Source organism: Lepidochelys kempii, chromosome 7 (assembly GCF_965140265.1).
Source record: "Lepidochelys kempii isolate rLepKem1 chromosome 7, rLepKem1.hap2, whole genome shotgun sequence".
NCBI classification, from domain to species: domain Eukaryota; kingdom Metazoa; phylum Chordata; order Testudines; family Cheloniidae; genus Lepidochelys; species Lepidochelys kempii.
The window spans coordinates 20,068,368-20,086,917 of record NC_133262.1 but is presented as its reverse complement, the minus strand read 5'-3'; positions in this window follow the sequence as shown (position 1 = coordinate 20,086,917).

Sequence of the window (18,550 nt, the reverse complement as noted above, 5' to 3'; positions counted from 1 at the left end):
AGATCTTGGATCTGAGGAATGTTTATAATGGGTAGCGTAAAAGCCAGTTGTTTTAAGGGCAACATAAGGTGGATGGATAACGTAGCCCACCACCAAACTGATTAGCAACATTCTGAAGGCTTCCTCTGCATCCTTGTGAAACATGAAGGACTTTCACACAGAGACACTTTAATCCCCCCACCCCTTCAAGGAACCAGTGCTGCAGCTACCATCCCCTGGCTGAAAAGGATTCCTTTTGAATGTCACTCCTGTATTGGCCAGAGGAGTGAGTGGTGGTGAACACAAGACTGACCCCCTCTTTGCAAAGAAAAGTGACATTGTCAGTTCCTGCAGATTTAGGCCTTGATCCTGCAAACATTTAAGCACGTGCTTAATTTTACTCACATGAGTAATCCTATTGAATTCAATAGGACTACTCACATGTCTAAAGTTAAGCACATGCATAAATGTTGGTGGGACTGAGGCAGTAAGCAGTCAAGCCCAGGAACTGAACCCAATTACCACAAAGATTGCTCCCCTTTGCCAATAATTTCTAACTCCTGGAGCTATCCCTCATCCCACAACAGGAAATATATCTAGATGCTGGCAACTGAAGATATATTCTAGAAAACCAGCTTGTAAAGTCTGTAGGCAAAGGTGCGCAGCGTGCCTCTTTTTTCCCCCCACTGTATCCAGTTCTAAGGGACATTTCACGATGACCGTCAGCTGGCAGCAACAGCACCGCTCTCTCTCAAACTATGGCATATCCACGAGCGGCAGCAGAGCAGCAAAGATTACAGCGGATGGGGTGGTTAGGTTGAATCACAAAGGATGAAGGGGAGGGGTACATTTCTTGTCTGACCTGCTACTGGAGCAATAGCTAGACTGCAACCCTAATACAGTAAACTCCTGTTTATCCAAATGTACTGGGGGGGGGGGGGGGGGGAGTGGAAACTTTTGGCTAACCCAGTGTTCAGATGCATGGAAGTGCTGTCAACTAACATAATCCTACAAGGGGACACATGGTGGATTAAGATAATTAGAGCCCTACAAATTTTGCATGTGCATCCAATCTGTGATCCGCAACAATGATCCGGGGATATAAAGTATGTATCTGCAGATTTGCAGCTCTTTAGGTATAAAATTTGGATCCGCATGCAGCTGCAATCCACAAAAATGGTCTTCAGGTAGCCACATCTGCAGGTTCTACAGATAGCTGAATCCTTTTATCCAAAAATCCTAGTTAACTGGAATTATACTGCAGTGATGAACCCCGCTTTTGTCTTCAGCTGGAGTTCTGACATGCAGATATCTCTTGGCTTCTTTACAGTGAATGTGACAGTGTGCAGCAGTTTGCTTTTAAAGGAAAAAAACAATCCTCTGTAGTTTGGGTGCAAAAGTACGTGATAACTTGGGGAGCTGCAGTAAATCAGAATTCTTTAGCTGAATTTGATCAGTGAATATCACCCTAAATGCTAATGAAAGGAGACAATGCTTTCTAGTAGTTAAAACATGGAAGTGGATGCCTGGACTGTGGCGTTATATTCTGGCTCCACTACTGACCTAGGCAAATCTTTTAACCTTTTGATGCCTTAGTCTTCCCATCTGTTAATTCGGTACAATACTTACCTCACAGGGCTGTTGTGTGGCTTATTCAGCATTTATGGGCTGCTCAAAAATATTCACAAGACAGGTGCAGTATTATTAGGAAAAGATTTTAAAAAATGGCCCATGGTGGCCTAACTTAGCTTCCTCTGAAGTCAATGAGAGTTTTCAGAAATGTGCTGTTTGAAAGGGTGAACATGAAGATGACAAGTGTCTACCTTTTTAAAACAGTTGAGTGCCAAGGAAATAAATAAATAGGCAGAGTTCGAGTTGAAAATATTGCCACATGAATTTTACAAATTGTATGTGCCCTAGTAATTATAATTAAAGTACCAATGCTACTAGGCTGGGAGTTTCAAGAGCATCCAATGTGAGCGTAACACTGTTCCCCTGAAATCAATGGGTCCTTGTTTGAAGAGGAAACTGCTACCTATTGAGCCACTAACATTTTTGCTGCATTCTGACTTTTCCTCGCCAATCTTCCCTCTGAATCAGTGCCCCAGCCTGGTGGTAGAAGGTTCTATCCTTTCACTGGCAACCACCACCAACTGGTCAGAGAGGGATTTTTCAGGCAAATGGAAATTTGGAGGCGTGCGGATTGTATACATCTCACACTGAGCTTCATGAGTTAGGTAGGAGTGCTTGTTTGCCTGGTTGTTTGGTCCCAACTTAGCGACTGGTGGGGCATTCTTCCTACCCCTCTTGTTGACTTGTTTTAAATAAGTACTTTTTGGTATTCCCTCCAAGCAAACCTCCCTGTCCTCTAAGCCATGTTACCCCACTGTTGACAGGCGTTCCTGGACAGCCCTCCTGGGAAATGGGAGGGACTGCTGAGGCAACAACCCAAGGTGCATTTCATTTTGAGCAGGCTTATGTGTCTATATGTGGAGGCTTTACCTCACTTAGTGAGCTGCTGCTGCTGCTATACAACATATAGTTAGAAACGAAGCCAGCACAATGCTACAATCTTAGTTTTGTTTAATTCCGCAGAAAGGAAACATACTTGGATAATTATTTCCAGACTCTCTCTCTCTCTCACTACTGGGCTTAATCTCTTTCATTCAGTTTATTTTTTTATCTTTCACTAAGTGGCTTGCTGGGCAAACAGTGCATTGTAAATACATCCAGGGAAAACGTTTATGTAGGGCCATCTCCTGTCATTTTTTTGATGTAAACTTCCTATTGACTCTGTGGGAGTCTTGCAAACAAAGCGATGGCAAGATATTGCATGTGAATTATGCCATCACTGTAAATTAGTATTTACATTGATTCACACATAATTCAAGTATAGCTTGTCAGTAAACACTATACAAACTCAGATTTTAATGTGTAAATACTAATACAAACTAGGTTTTTTGAGGAAGGGGCCTTGCCTAACTCTATGGTTGTACAGTGGCTAGTATAACAGAGCCCCAGTCCTGGTTGGGACACCATTGTAAAGAAAAGGAGGGACAGCCACATGGGTATGGCATTAGCCTGGGACCTAGGAGACCCAGGTTCAAATGTGTGCTCTTCCACAGACTTCCTGCATAGCTATGGGCAACTCACTTAACCTCTCTGTGCTTCAGTTCCCTATCTGTACAATGGGGACAATAGCACTGTCCTACCTCACAAGGGTGTTGTGAGGATGAATGCACTGAAGATTGTGAGGTGCTCAGATACCATGGTGATGAGGCATAAGCACATATGCTGATAATATAGATGTTTACAAAATGTTACTCACTTTGGAATAGTTTGTGGTCAGACCTGCAGAGGAGGAAGAGAATATGAACAATAGTTTCTGCCAGAGGTCCTTGCATGAGGGACTGGATGTAATCTGGTCCTTGCACTTAGTGAAATTAAGAGCCAACAGAGTCCCCTCCTACACTGGCTAGTTCAGCTGGCCCTGGGTGGGGATGCAGAGGAAGTGCACTCTGCATCTTTACAGAGTGGTAGATTAGTCATGTAACCCGGAGCTCCAGGAAGCTTTGTGTCTGAGTAAAGCAGGATCTCTCCAGAAGTTTGTTGTGTAGCAATCTGCCTCCACTCTACTGTATTAAGTAAATGTTTATTTCCAGGCCCCAGCCATGTGAAATGAGTCATTGTTAAAAGAAAGTAAGTCCAAATATTGGTAACATCATAGCAGAATTTTCAGAAGCCTTCACGATCCATTGATAACTTCAAGCACTCGGCAACTGACCTTCCAGTGATCTTCTGTAAATCATCTATCCATCCATCTCCTTGATGGTCATTCCATACTACAATGACCCTCTACCACTCCTTCAATGATAAACTTTCACTAGGTTATTTCCATTTCTACACATAATGTGACCAAAGTATAAAAGATTGCAACTGTTGATCTCCAACATCAGGGTCTGCTTCCCTCCCATAATATTTCAAACATCAGCATTCATATTTTTTTCTGTCCAAGAGATATGCAGGAGTCTTCACCAGCACCACATTTCAAAGCTTTCAATTTTCTTCTTGTCAGCACCATTAACTTCCCATGATTCAAATCCATAAATCACTATGGGAGGGGAGGAGGGAAAAGAGAGGCTTTTCACTAATTGCACCTTCATACATTTCAAGACGCCACATTTCCCCCCCGACACTTTCTTAAAGAAGGCCATAGCTGAGAAGTCATCCCTACTTCTTCTGATTTCTTTGGAACAGCCTCGTTGATTGGATATATATCATCAAGATAATTAAATTCATCTACTGCCTCTACAGCTTGTTCATTAATCGTGATGTCTGCATGCATCTTGCTTTTGTTAGTCATGTCACTGTCCTGCATTTTGTTTCGTAGCATTCAGAAATAGTCCATATTCCTCATGAACTGTTTTCAAAGACTGCAACATTTGCTGCATTGCATCAGTGGTGGTACCAAAGAGTATGATGTCATCAGCATATATGAGGTCTGTTAAGAGGCATCTCAGTGGAATTCCCAGCTCCTTCCTCTTTGTCAAAACCTTCCAAGGCTTGTCTCAGAATCAATTCTGTGTATATGTTAAAGGGGTCTGGTTACAAAAGGTTAATACCCTTGTTAGAGAACAGGGGGGTCAGAATCAGGGTTTTTTTTCGTGGCTACTGTTACAACTCCCTCCTATGTGGGGCTGTGCCTTGAAAATACTAACTGGTTCATCTAAAGCAGTGATTCACATTTGCTGTGTAAATCACATACCTTTAAAGGTAATACTACCAGGTTAAAAATCACTGTAAATATCAAATCACCTTCATTTTGTTACTGACAAGATTGATACAAAATGTACTTACTGGTGCAGCTTATTTACATTTTGCACTTCACTCAGTATGGACAATAATAATACACTAGTCAGTTTCACATTTGTATAGCGTGGGGCTATGTCTATGCTGCAGATACTGTTCTGGCAGAGCCCCCTAGTGTAGATGCAGTTTACACCAAGTGAGGGAGCTTTGCTGCCAGTGTAGAAACACCACCTCCCTGAGTCTTCTCTCAACATAGCTGCATCTACACTGCGGGTTTTTACTGGCGTAGCAGTGTTGGTAGGGAGTGAGGATTTTTCACACCCGTGATCAATAGAGCTATGCTGGTGTAAGTTTTAAGTGTAGATCAAGCCTATGTTTCATTGTTAGGTTTTCATACACAATCACACTGCTGTAATGCTTGGGTTGCAAACACTGCTGGGGAATGCTTAGAGGGTTTGCTGGAATTTTAAAGAGTAGTTTAATGAAGACATTCCTATGGAAGCTTTTTTTTTTTTTTAAACCAAATCTACATTTTGGGCCTAAGAGTGATCAGCCACTATCCCTTTCAACTGAGGCTGAGAAAACCTTACCCATCCAAGATACCTTACATTACCAAGAGTTTATGCACAAGTATAAACTTTGTTCAGAAGCACCCACAAAAACCACAGGAAACACTGTGGGTTCAAGAAATTTGTCCCCATGCAACCGAAGCAGGATCAGGATATAATCATCACCACTCTTTGTTCCTACAGGATGGAAGTGGAAACACATCCATTTGCCAGCTGTGTTTCCAGGAGGCACAGCAACAGTTAATTTGCCTTCAGCAAGAGGTAAGTTATTACACACACTCCTGCTGTACATGGGAACTACAGCACCAGCAACAAAGGGCTAAGATCAGTTCATGGGTATTCTCCAGTGTGTCCATGCCATGGAGATCTTGCAAGATAAGGACCCAAAAAGTTTCTTGCTGTTGAAGAAACAAGGCTGCCTGCCAGCCAGGGTCAAAACACAGTGAAAGTCAGAGTGGGTTGATTGCTTATTTCTGAAAGACACTCTGTCAGCTCAGCTTCCTTTCATTATCACACGGGCTGTCTGTAGTTGATCAGCACTTGTGGCCAGGACTGATGGGGTCTTTAAACATGTCTACAGACATGCTATGTCTACACTACAGACCTTACAGCGGCACAGCTGTTTGGATTCTGCTGAGCCATTCCATCAGGATACACCCTGGGATCAATAAGAGAGTCTTACAGGATTTGTTCTGCAATGCTGTTTCCCACTTCAATGTAATCTTTTCCCCCACCACCCCTGACAGCTGACGACTGCAGTACAGCATTGCAGAAGTTCCACACTTCTTACTTCCAATTATCCAGTGACACTAAAGGTTATGGGCCTGTAGGACTATGGCGGAGAGCAGGGCAGAGCCAGAGGAGCCTGTGTCTTGGTCAGTGCTTACTCAAACACATCAGTGTTTAAGCAAGCCAGAGAGGATGGTCTTTTTTCCTCCCAACACTGTATTGTTTATAATAGTGTTGTGCACACAGCTGTATTGCAGCTGCTGTGTATTGATTTCAGGTCTGCTGAGGCAGATTCTAGTAATTCAATACACTGAGGTGACTGACCATGTTAGTCTATAAAGTTTCCTATTCCAAGTAGTCAGCAAAGTGCTTGAAGCACTAGTTGCTGACACAATTGCTTAACACCATTAACGTTTGCTTGTAATTGTATCACATAGGGGACAACAGCTACTGGCCCAGTTGTTTCTGTTTGGAACAGTCACAAGGTTGCCAGTCGACATCTTCCTCATGGAAATACAGTGGAGCTAATGCACAACTTTGTGTGTTGCTAAACCAGCCAGAGTTCAGCCAGCAGTATATTCAAAGGCTACTTCTTTACTGGGAATAAAGAATAGTGGTGTTAGCACCCATTTGTCTTTTGAAAACCTCCATGTTCTCTTGTAGTGGGATAGAAGCTCTTTGGGGAGAATAAAACTTCTGCTACAATTCTGGGTATTTTTTTCAATTCTTATGGATTGGATGTTATCTCCAATATCCCCGTCTCTCCTCCCCAACAGTCCTTTCAATATCCCCTTTGTTTTCCTTCCTTCTTCTCTATTAACTCCTCCTCTTCTCTCCCCCATCCACCTTGCAACCTCACATTCAGACATGGTGACAGGAAAGAAGTTGCACCTGCTTACACCATTCTACATTTGGCCCTGGCTGATGGGTGCAATTATATCCATTGTAAAACAAACCCATTTTAAGTTGTACCACAGTTGCCAAGTTCCCTGTACAATTATACAGCATTGCCTCCAGCAGTGAACATTTTTACAAGGTTCAGCAGCACTAACTGCTACCTAGTACATAAGGGTTTAATCTCAACCCAGCTTCTCCTTGGGCTGGTGCTCAGGGGAAGTTCCATAAATCAGCTAAATGCAAAAGCGAGGGCCATTGCATATGAGAAGTCAGCACTCCACACAGGAGGATATACAGGAGGTCAGGCTAGATGATCTGGTGGCCCCTCTGGTCTTCAGCTCTATGATTTGGCTGAACCCCAGTCTGGGAGAGTTTCCAGTTAGTACATGAGTTTTTGGCTTGATCTCAGCTTTATAAACATTTTCACTTGAGGGGGAATAAGCCCTTGCTGAGTACATGTCTGTTCCACGCCTGCCTAGCCACTCTCCCAATTGGCACATGTCTCTTGGCTGCCAGCCCTGCAAGTAAAGAAGTTCCTCAGCTGGATCTCTATCATCTCCTGGGAGCCTTCTAATGCCTGTGACACTTACACATGGTGATGCAATTTGGAGCTGCTCCTAGGTCTCCTTACTAACAGCCCAGGCCTGCCATGTTGAGAACATACAGTCTCCTTCCTGAGAATTCATTAAAAACCTCAGTGGTGAGGACAAGAGACACCCTGGTCACTCTGCCTACCGAACATTGGAGTGATAATGATTAGTGTATTTACCATACACTTCACAGTAAGCAACTTCAGATCTTATATAAAGGCAGCCACCTCTTAACAGCAGATATTAAAACACTGTTTCGGATCCACAAAGGGACACAGGCGTCATAACACTGAAGAAGAATCACAGGAACACTCACTGTGCTCCCCAAAGCCGGAGTTAAGCGCTTAGGCTCCCTGTCCAAAGAATGGAGAGGGGGGGGGGGGCCTTAGAACGCAATCCACAAAAGCCAACACTCTAGACAGAAACGCCTAAACTAGCCATGGGAGATGCTGACAAGAGAGCAATTTCCTAAGCCTCACCCCTCTCTTTGAGAGAAGCACCTGAGCCAGGCTGCAGGGAGGCACCTATCTCTGCTTAACAATCCACGAACAGGCACCTGTCTCCTGGAGTCTGGGGGCTCAAAAGCCTCAGAAATCGCTTGTACAAATGAGGTTAGGCATCTGCACACAACTACAGGAGAAGGCGGTGGTGCCATGCACCTTATAACTTTTAGCCCACTGGTTAGAGCACTCAGCTGGGATGAGGGAGAGCCAGGTTAATTTCTGCCCGAGTGGGAGAAAGGTGGGAGACCCTGCTCAAAACCTTTCAGGAGAGTGCTTTTACCACTCTCCTGTGGGATATTCTGATGCGGGGCTCTCAGTGTCTCTCCTGTTGGAGCTGTTCCACTGTGGATGATTAATTCAAGAATGATTGACTCAGGGGGCAGGACCCTAGGTCTCCCATCTCCCAGGCAGGTGCCCTTACCACCAGGCTACAGAGTCTCTCTCATGTGCATGTGCCCAGTGACTGTTCCACTGTGGATAAATAGTCATTAGGTCAGTGAGAGAGAGACACACACAGACACACTCTGTAGCCTGGGGTTTAGGCATCAATGCCCCAATCCACTAAGATACTTTTCTTTTTCTGATCGCCAGTCCAGAAGCGGTAAGAAAAATGTACTAGTTAGGAAATTATATGCACTGATGGGTCAGTACTTGTGCACCCCTTTCATTCTGACATGATTTTAGCTCTCTATCTCACTAATGGTTAGAATTTTATATGAACACATCAAACCAATTCAAAATGGTGGTGGGGGAGCTTGAAGTTAGTTCTCAAGAGAATGACTAAACTCATATTTGAAATGTGTGTGTCTCAGGGGGGAAGGGAAGCAAAACAGTAATCAGAGATGTGATTTCACATTCTAATATTTCACAACCCCACTGGAGTGAAAACAAAGTGCTATGATGGAGCAAGAAAATGGAGGTTACCCCCAGCCTTCTACTGACACTCAGCATGATATCCTGCTTGGATGGTCTGCAAAATATTGGACTTTAAAGTCTTTGTGGATCCTCAGTTTAGTAGAGGAATTTCTTAGCATTGATCCAGCATGGACCTTAACCCAACGTAATTTTCATCCCCTCTGAAATATGACAATTCTGTCCCATTCTGCTCCTTTGTATTGGGCTGATAACATGCAACATACACTTGTAAGCTCCCCAGGGGCATAGAGCCTGGGTCAGTTTCGTTCCTTACTTCAATTCCTAAGAGGGTATTAATAATCCTACTTCGAATTTCCTTTGCCAGCCAGCTACACAGACACATTTTTGTGCCTTCTGGGTTTTTATTTTAAGCCAATTTAGTGCTGGAGTGACAGTCCTGGAGATAAGGAGTACTTGTGGCACCTTAGAGACTAACCAATTTATTTGAGCATAAGCTTTCATGAGCTACAGCTCACTTCATCGGATGCATACTGTGGAAAGTGTAGAAGATCTTTTTATACACACAAAGCATGAAAAAATACCTCCTCCCACCCCACTCTCCTGCTGGTAATAGCTTATCTAAAGTGATCACTCTCCTTACAATGTGTATGATAATCAAGGTGGGCCATTTCCAGCACAAATCCAGGGTTTAACAAGACCGTCTGAGGAGAGTGGTCACTTTAGATAAGCTATTACCAGCAGGAGAGTGGGTTTGTGGGGGGTGGGGTGGGGAGGGAAACCCTGGATTTGTGCTGGAAATGGCCCACCTTGATCATCATACACATTGTAAGGAGAGTGATCACTTTAGATAAGCTATTACCAGCAGGAGAGTGGGGTGGGAGGAGGTATTTTTTCATGCTTTGTGTGTATAAAAAGATCTTCTACACTTTCCACAGTATGCATCCGATGAAGTGAGCTCTAGCTCACGACAGCTTATGCTCAAATAAATTGGTTAGTCTCTAAGGTGCCACAAGTCCTCCTTTTCTTTTTGCGAATACAGACTAACACGGCTGTTACTCTGAAACCAGTCCTGGAGATAGGAGTGCTCAAAGCCAATGACAGAAAAGGAATAGCTCAGGCAGGAGCAATGCTAGCTTCCCATCCCTGTGAGGGAGAGAGAAATTCAGTTTCCATGCCTCTTTGGTCCTTAGCCTTGCAGCGGAGACTGCCAGTGTCAGTTGTGATGGTGACAAGGGTGTCAATTGCTACCAATCATGGGGGTGATTGGAGATATAAGCACTTGTCTTCCGATCACTGGCTCATTTCACATAGGCTACCAAACAACCCTCAGAGGGTAACGACTGCTGGATTGGCAGTGGTAACCTATAGTAAAGGCACTGTAGCGCACCATCCGAACCAGTTAGTCCCTCTCACATTTGAGTTCTTCACTTGCCATACTTCCAGCATTATTTCATTTCTATAGTACTATGGAAATAAAAGATTAAAGCCATGTATTTCTCATAATGTAGCAGTTTGAGAGAGGATGGACTATGGGAAGGTAGAGATGTTCTCATGTATGTAGAGTAAATTCTGCTAAGAGTGATCACAAGCACTGGTGTGCTGTGTGGATCTAACAGGCCTGTACTGCCATCTACTGTACTGAGAGAGAGCAAGTTACCAAAGGGGGTGATTAACCTCCATGCTGTTGCTGCAGATGGAAACCAGTAATATGCCTTTGACCACCTACAGCTGGCCTTTTTTTTTCTCCTAGGTAAATTTTACTTTATTTACTTGATAATCTCAACAGTAAGTGTTCAAAAAAGACTATCAGTTGCTTTGACTCCAAACATAATTCCTCCCCCTTCCCAAAATGGGCTATAAAATGTCTAATTGAGAAAATGTTTACATAAGCGATAAGAAATGAGCAGATCAAGACTCAAACAATATACCTAGCCACTTTAAATTTCAGGATGCATGGATGTTGGAAGGGAAGAGGGAGACAAAGGGGCATGTTATTCTAAGTGATCAGCTATTTACCTCTGATGTAGAGATGATCCCAAACTAGACCAATCAATGATTTGATCCACTATGAAAAGTCCTACATTTCTAAAAATGTTTTCTAATGTAGAAACATACAGGTTAACAGCAAGTTCTTGAGCCAAATAATAGTTGCCAGTTAGCCATTCTTGCTAGCATGGGGAGGACGACAGGTAATCTTGTGGGCACGGTATTTCTCTGGCAAATACCCTGATTTAATCACATCACACATTGGGCCAGTCCACCTCCTCTTTACTGAGCATCAAGAACTAAACCCTCCATAAGCAGAAATTGTGCAGAATACTTGGCTTTATGCATGAGCCATCAAAGCCCATGTCAACAATTGTTGATAAAACTGACATGGCAACAGAAAAAAATATTTTAAGTAGGGGTGTTTTTTGTTTGTTTGTTTTTAAGTGCACTGCATGTATTTTAAAAGGAATTTCCAGCCTCAAAAGCAAAAAATGACCTCAGGCTAGTTTGCCCAGAACAGAATCTGCTACTTTGCAATGAACTGAAATCTTGCCCATGCACCCATTTAAGTTCAATATAGCTGTATCACTTCTCAGCGGTTTATATTTTTAAATGCCCTAATAGCAATTCAGAGGCATTGTACTAGAGCTAGTAAATTCCGAATAGTGTCCCATTGAAAGAGGCCAAGAAACATTCCATAGGACCCAGATTCTTGCCACCCTGTGGGGGGATGTTGCCATGAACCTTCTGGTATAAAAATAATTCTATCAAACACCAGTGGGATATAAAGAGAATCATGTCACAGGCAGTGCCGGTGCTATAGATACAGCTCGTAATATCACCCTGAGGATGTCACTGGAGGAATGTAAAACAACAGGGTTTAAACTCGGAGGTTAGAAAACAGCATCTTTGAAAAAAAACATCCACAGTGAAAAGCAGCATGTGCTTCTCTACCTGCCACAATCAGTACTCCAAAGATTTCTTTAAAAGAAAATCAGATCATGATTGATGATCTTAGTTAAAAGTTCCCAGCCATTTGATATCATCCTGTAGCTGCCCCTTAACATGTACACTTGAACAGTTTAAAGCTACATTTTTAGGCCAGGTTCTGATTTTAGGGACACTGGTATAACAGGAGTGATCATAGAGTTCCTCTGGATTTACACCAGCATAATGGAGATTGGAATTGGGTTTAACCAAGGATTTCTTTGGAAAGATCATTTGATTGGAAGAAATTTTGTGCTGCCCCCATTTTTTTTTTTTTTAAATAAAGCTCCATCAGAATTATATTTTTAACACTGAGTAGGCAAAGGCTTTGGAAGAGAGATTTGGAGTTGGCGGAATCGTTCATAGATAAAAAAGGAACACTGGATCCTCTTTTCCCATTGCTGCTCCAAGATTACAAAGCATTAGAATCTCCACTTAGTTGGTAGTATTCCTCTTCAGCCTTACTTCAATGCGGCATTCTCTGCAGACAAAGAATAAGGCTTTTCCTCCAGCCTGGCATCCCAGCACAGGAGAGACAGAGAACTGCAAGTCTGTAAAGTGGCTTGTAGATGTGCAGCTGGAATTGGAAAGCCAGCTTCATTTATAGGGCTAGACATTGATGTGCAGGTAGTTTCATCAGTGCTTGCAAAGGCATGAAAATTCTCTGGTGTATGTGAAAACCTGATTGTGAAGCACCCAGACCAAATTTTGCTGCAGGGATGGAGCAATGTCACCTGTCCAAAGCAAAAGAAACAGATGGCTGGAGAGAGGAAGGACAGATAGACGGGCAAGTTTCAAGAAGTTGAGCAGTTCCTTAAAGGGCAGGTGAACCTTTAATTCCTGTGGTACAAAAGTCACAGATGATAGCAGAATAAAGGGGTACATGATACAAAATATTTGAATTGCTTAGAGAATGCTTATCAGTGGAGTGAAAAGTGTTTTAAATCTAATTTTAAAACAAAATATATAGTGGTGTATTGTGATATTTTTCCCTGCTTCTTCAGGGCCCAGGTGATGAAAGCACGTGAGCGAGGACATAAGCCCAGGCTTAAAGTTAAGGACCTTTGACTCCAATGAGACTTAAGAACATGTTTAAGTGCTTTCTTGAGTAGAGATCAATATCCCAATGTTCAAAGAATCCACCAAAAAAAGTATTAAAAATAAAAGATTAAAGGATGTCAACACAAGTTTAGTAAAAAAAATTGCAGTTGAATTACATTCTTCCTTTGGTTTCTATACCACCATATAGAATTCTCATTTCCTATCAAAATTGTTGCACACTGTTAAACTGTTGCTTTCTAGCTGCGTTGCAGTGATGGAGAAATACAGTTCACTGCTGTATATTTTATAAAGTGCTTCAGGGTCCTTCTGAATAAAAAGTTGCCCTCTCTCATATGTAGAGAGAGACTTAGGACCTATACTGTGGTTATCTTAACTAAGTGCATTGTAAACTTGTATGTAAAATGCAGTTTCTAGTTAAAAAAAGAAGTTCAAGGCTAGTTAAGACAACTCATTTCAATTTAGCACTAAACTTGGGAACTATAACATACTTGTCTTGTCTGCTCACCAAATAGTCTACAAGCAAAAAGAAACTAAAGGATTCCATAGCAGCATCCTCTAACCCTAGTGCTGAAGGTTCAGAGCGGCACTTATCTACCAGGGAGAGATTACAGACACACAGTGCTTATGTGCTACTCCTGAACAGAGGTTTTGACTTTCTAGACTCAGACAACAAAAGTAGTAGTGTATAATAAACCTACAGTCACTCTCATTCAGAACCTATGTTCATCTGCAGATAATATTTTATTTTCAGTTTGACACAGTTGAAAATATAGAAACGGTCTTCACTCTGAACCAAAGCTAGTTTAGGTTTAAAAAGTTTATCTTCATTTTTCTTGTAAACATTTCTGACTTTAATGCCTCCTTACTTGTACTCACTTAAAAATCTAGCTCTCTGTAGTTAAATAAACTTGTTTTCTTTAATTGAAACTAATCTAGTGTTGTGAATTGTTTGGTTAACTCCCTTTAAGGTAGCAGACTGTTATATGTTGATCTCCTTAAAGGGGCAAAAGGCCTAATATCTGTTCAGGAGAAGGCTGGAGAGTGCAAAACACAGGCTTTTGGGGGGGGAAGTCCGGGACTCTGAGTGGTTTGGGCTCACGCTGTAAGTAGTACCCAAGGCTGCTGGACGCCAGAGTGTGGCTGGTGTTTGCTGATAGGCTGCTGGGGTCAGAGCTGCGGCCATACAGACACTCAGGGTGCAACCTCCATGCTGTTCAGCTGTTTGTGGAGAGCCCAGGGTAGGAGCTACAGCAGAAAAGCATAGGAAGGCACCCCAGGTTGCAGGGCAAGTGGTGACACAGGCTCACAGCCCCTCACTGGTCCAGATTGCACCCCGGAGTGTCATACCCACTTTTAAAAGGTGCACGTTGACATGGCACAGATTGCTTCCTAAGAGCAACCTGAACATGAATGGGAAAAAAGCTTGAAAATTCCATGCAGAATTTCTCTCACCTAAAAGAAGTTGTGTGTGATACATGAGATGAGATGTTGTGGGAGGAGGTGGTGTGCCAGACCAGAGACCTTGAGTTTATAAAGTGTGGGTTTGCTTTAAAAAAAAAAAAAAAAAAACATGCTTAAGGTTAAAGTTACGGACAGGTAAAGATGCAAAGTAGACAGGTTTTATTGTATTTTGAGGCTTTGCTGTTCCTAGCGGCTGTGGTATAAGCATCAGTCTCGAAATAGCAAAATCCATCAAAATTACAACTTATTTTTTTAAAGCCACATATTCTAATTTTAGTTGATACACAAAAAACCCCCAACTTTGCATATGGCCCATTTTAAGATAACGCAGGATTCTGGGCCAAATCCTGCAAGGTGCTGAAACTCCTTAGCTTCCACTATTTTTAAATTTCCTTTAATATGATCCACTATGAGCATCATCTTCACCAAAAATAATAAACAAGCTCCTGTGTTGATGCAGCTATGTGGAAGTAAACACAATTAGGCCTCTTTTATGCTAAAATGAACAGCATACTAATGAGACATACTGAATCAATTATTCCTAAGGGATTCATGGCTATCAGTCAGATTATAAAAGCTAGTTTATTTAGACTTCACATTTCTGATAAGAAATTCTATGTTAAGCAGAAGACAGCTACATTGAAATTGAAAAATTAATCACCACGGTTGTTTGAATTAATCCGGTTCATCTGATTTTGCTTCACAAAAGTTCACAGAGCTGTTCTTATTTTAGTTCCCCGCCCCCCCCCGTTCCCCCAGCACCATATACACGTGAAAACCCTTGATAAACTGCTTGTATGCCAGAGACTAAACTAAGACAGTCTCCAATAGGTTGGAGTTAACATCAAGCCTTCTTGATGAAACCATGTGTAAAAGCTTGTCAGTTCTTAGACAGTAAGAATGGGACTATTGAACTGACATTTATAGAGTGCTTTTTAAATCATCTGTCTGAATGCACATTACGGAGCAATGAATCACACACCTAAAACAGTACTTGTGTGCAGACCAATCCTGCAGCCACTGTGTGCTCAACAATCACATATCTGCGTAAGTTTTCGTTACTGTTGGTCTTCCTGATGTTAACTGAGGAAGGGAATACTGGCTAATGGTTCTCTCATAGCTGGACTCCATAAATTATACACTATAAAAGAATGAAATTGATTGACTTGCTCCACAACATATTGCAGAGATAGCAAACAAAGGCCTTTTCCACTCCCAGTATTGAAGATTCCACTGCACTTTTTGCAAGAGCAGGTGTGTGAGCGCTGGAGTCCTGGCCAAAATTTCATTTTAGGTAACTACCTAAATTCCTCCTGCAGTTTCACCTGGATTCAGTTCTTCTGTAGCTCCTTTCCTAAGAGTTATGTAAGGCTTAGAAGTTTGCATGATAATGGCATCTGCAAGTAGATCATTTGAGGATTTCTATGTAAGCGACACATTGCACTGCAAGTTAGGGGACCTCAAATAGAGAATTCCGCCTTCCAGAAAAGAGGTGGGGAGATGGACAGGTTACTAAGAAGTCAGAACCTGCACTGAGTTCAGGTTTACAGCAATTTATCTTTAACAATTTGACTGTGGGTGGGGTGCATGTATATACATGTCCTGGTGTGATTTGTAACAGTTATATTTTACTGAAATGAGAAGTGGGGGGGAGGGGGGGAGGAAGGGAATTGTGCTTTTTCCCCTACTTTCCAGCAATGCTCACTTTTCTTCCTCCCCCAAAGCCTGAAGGAGGCCAACTTTATGGCCATGATATCATCTACAATCTTCTGCTTCTGTCCCCACAACTTTAGTTTTCTGTTAATAAATCATAAGCGAGTCCAGTCAGCCTTATTCACTTTATTTCATATTCCCCAGTATTTGCTCTTTCAGAAGTCCATGTTTATTCACTTATCTCTTAGAATACAGACATACTGTATTAAATTCCCAAGTATCTAAAAAAATAGGATGATTTGTTGATTTTTCCCATAAATACACTTAAATAGGTATTGGCCTGAACCAAATTCCCAGATCCAAACACAAATGCTGGAGACATCAGATTTAAATTCTCGATGTAATGTTTAATGATAACTGTCATACGTAATAAAGGCCACAACATTCTAGTATCTTAATTGTTTTTGTTCTACTGTAATGAGTTTTACACGTTCCTTTTCTAACACTAGAACAAATTCCTATTCCTCTACTCACACTGAGTAACATCTACTGCCACAAATGGTCCCATTTCTTCAGTGGAAACATGAGTGGAGTAAGGAGCTACTCAACACAAGTAAGCGAATTGGAATCAAGCCAACTGAGAACTATCAGAGTTCTTCTTCCTTTCCTCTGGCCACGTCCATTTTTAGGTCTGTCCACTCTGGGCCTGACCCAAAAGCCACTAAGTTAATGGCAAGAACCCATTTGACTTCCGTGGGTTATAGCTGGAACCCCAAATACACGATTTATTAGGTATCAGATCCCTTACTCATCACAACTCAGAGACTGTAATCCACTGGTGAATGTGCTTTATAGGTTCCCCTCTGTGCTGATCCACAGAGCATACAAGTTGGTTACAGACCCTAGCCATAGAGCCTTTGCTCATGCTTTGTGTGTGTTTGCCTCAAAGGTGACCATCACAGGATCAAAAAAGGAAAAAACTATTTGTATTCCCCACAACCATGACCCTTGGGCTCTAGAAAGAAAAAAAATATTATAGATACAGCAGAACCTAGACTACCTAAAATGCCTTGTCATATGAAACAGCTTTGTCTCCCAACATTACTAGTTACATTGAAGGAATTTTCAATTAACTAAAAACGTTGATTATTCAAACATTCTCCATACTGCCCCGCACTCCACCCCTTCCTGACATTCCACTAATTCAGGTTGTACTGTATTGCCAACCTTTAAAAACAGCCAGATTCCTGATAGATGTTGAGCATCCATAAATACCAGTAGGCAACCCCCACTCTTACATGAAAGGCCATGGCATCCTTCATGGCCAAACAAACTAGAGCAGATGGGACCTCAGTTTTTTCTTTCTCCAAAAAGACACACAGACAAATGTAATTTGATTTAACTATTTGAACAAGACAAAGGGCAGAGCTGGCCCTGTGGCTATTCGAAAGGATAGTCAAAAAAGCTCACTCTTAGGGAGGGAGGGAGGGAGATAATCCAAAATGGGAGTATTTCTTAGACAGATTTTAAAGCTGTGTGTTAAAGCAGTGCCTCTCAACCTTTCCAGTCTACTGTACAGTACCCCTTTCAGGAGTCCGTTTTGTCTTGCATACCCCCAAGTTTCACCTCACTTAAAAAGTATTTATTTACAAAATCGGATATAAAAATACACAAGAGTCATACCACACTATTACTGAAAAATACTGACTCATTTTTACCATATAATTTATAAAAAAAAATCAACTGGACTATAAACATTGTACTTGCATTTCAGTATATAGAACAGTATAAAAAAGTCATTGTCTGTATGAACTGTTAGTTTGTACTGACTTGCTAATGCCTTTCATGTAGCCAGTTGTAAAACTAAGCAAATATCTAGAAGAGTTGATGTACCCCTGGTTGAGAACCACTGTGTGAAAGGTTGTTGTAGTCTGGTTCAATGAGACATTTTAAATCTCACTTATTTCTCACAGTCACTCACATATTGACTGCTGTGGGGGTATAGATAGTCTTCTGTTGTTGCATTTAAGTGTAGGTATTGCAAAACTAATGCCTAATCCCCGGTTTAGGCCCAAATCGAGTTCTGTGAATTCAGACACTTTCACCTGCACTGAGTCCCATTACTTCATGGCCACAGTGGGACTCCAGGGGTGCACCCACAAAGATCCCCATTGAAGCAATTAAGTTAATAGGGCTTGATTCAGGCCCAGTGTTCCACCCTAACAGAGCACACTACAGGATCAGGGCTTTGGTAATCAATATATGGTAGAACTAGGATTTTTTCTGAAGAGTTTCAGTTAATTAAGAAAAAAAAAAATCTTCACCCAAAAGGACTATAAGGTCTCATGCAACAAAAAGGAAGAGACAAGTCATTTTTTTAATTAGGAAGGAAAAAAACTAAAGCTCCCAAATTGGCATGGAGACTCAGGAGGAGGGGTAATATAGG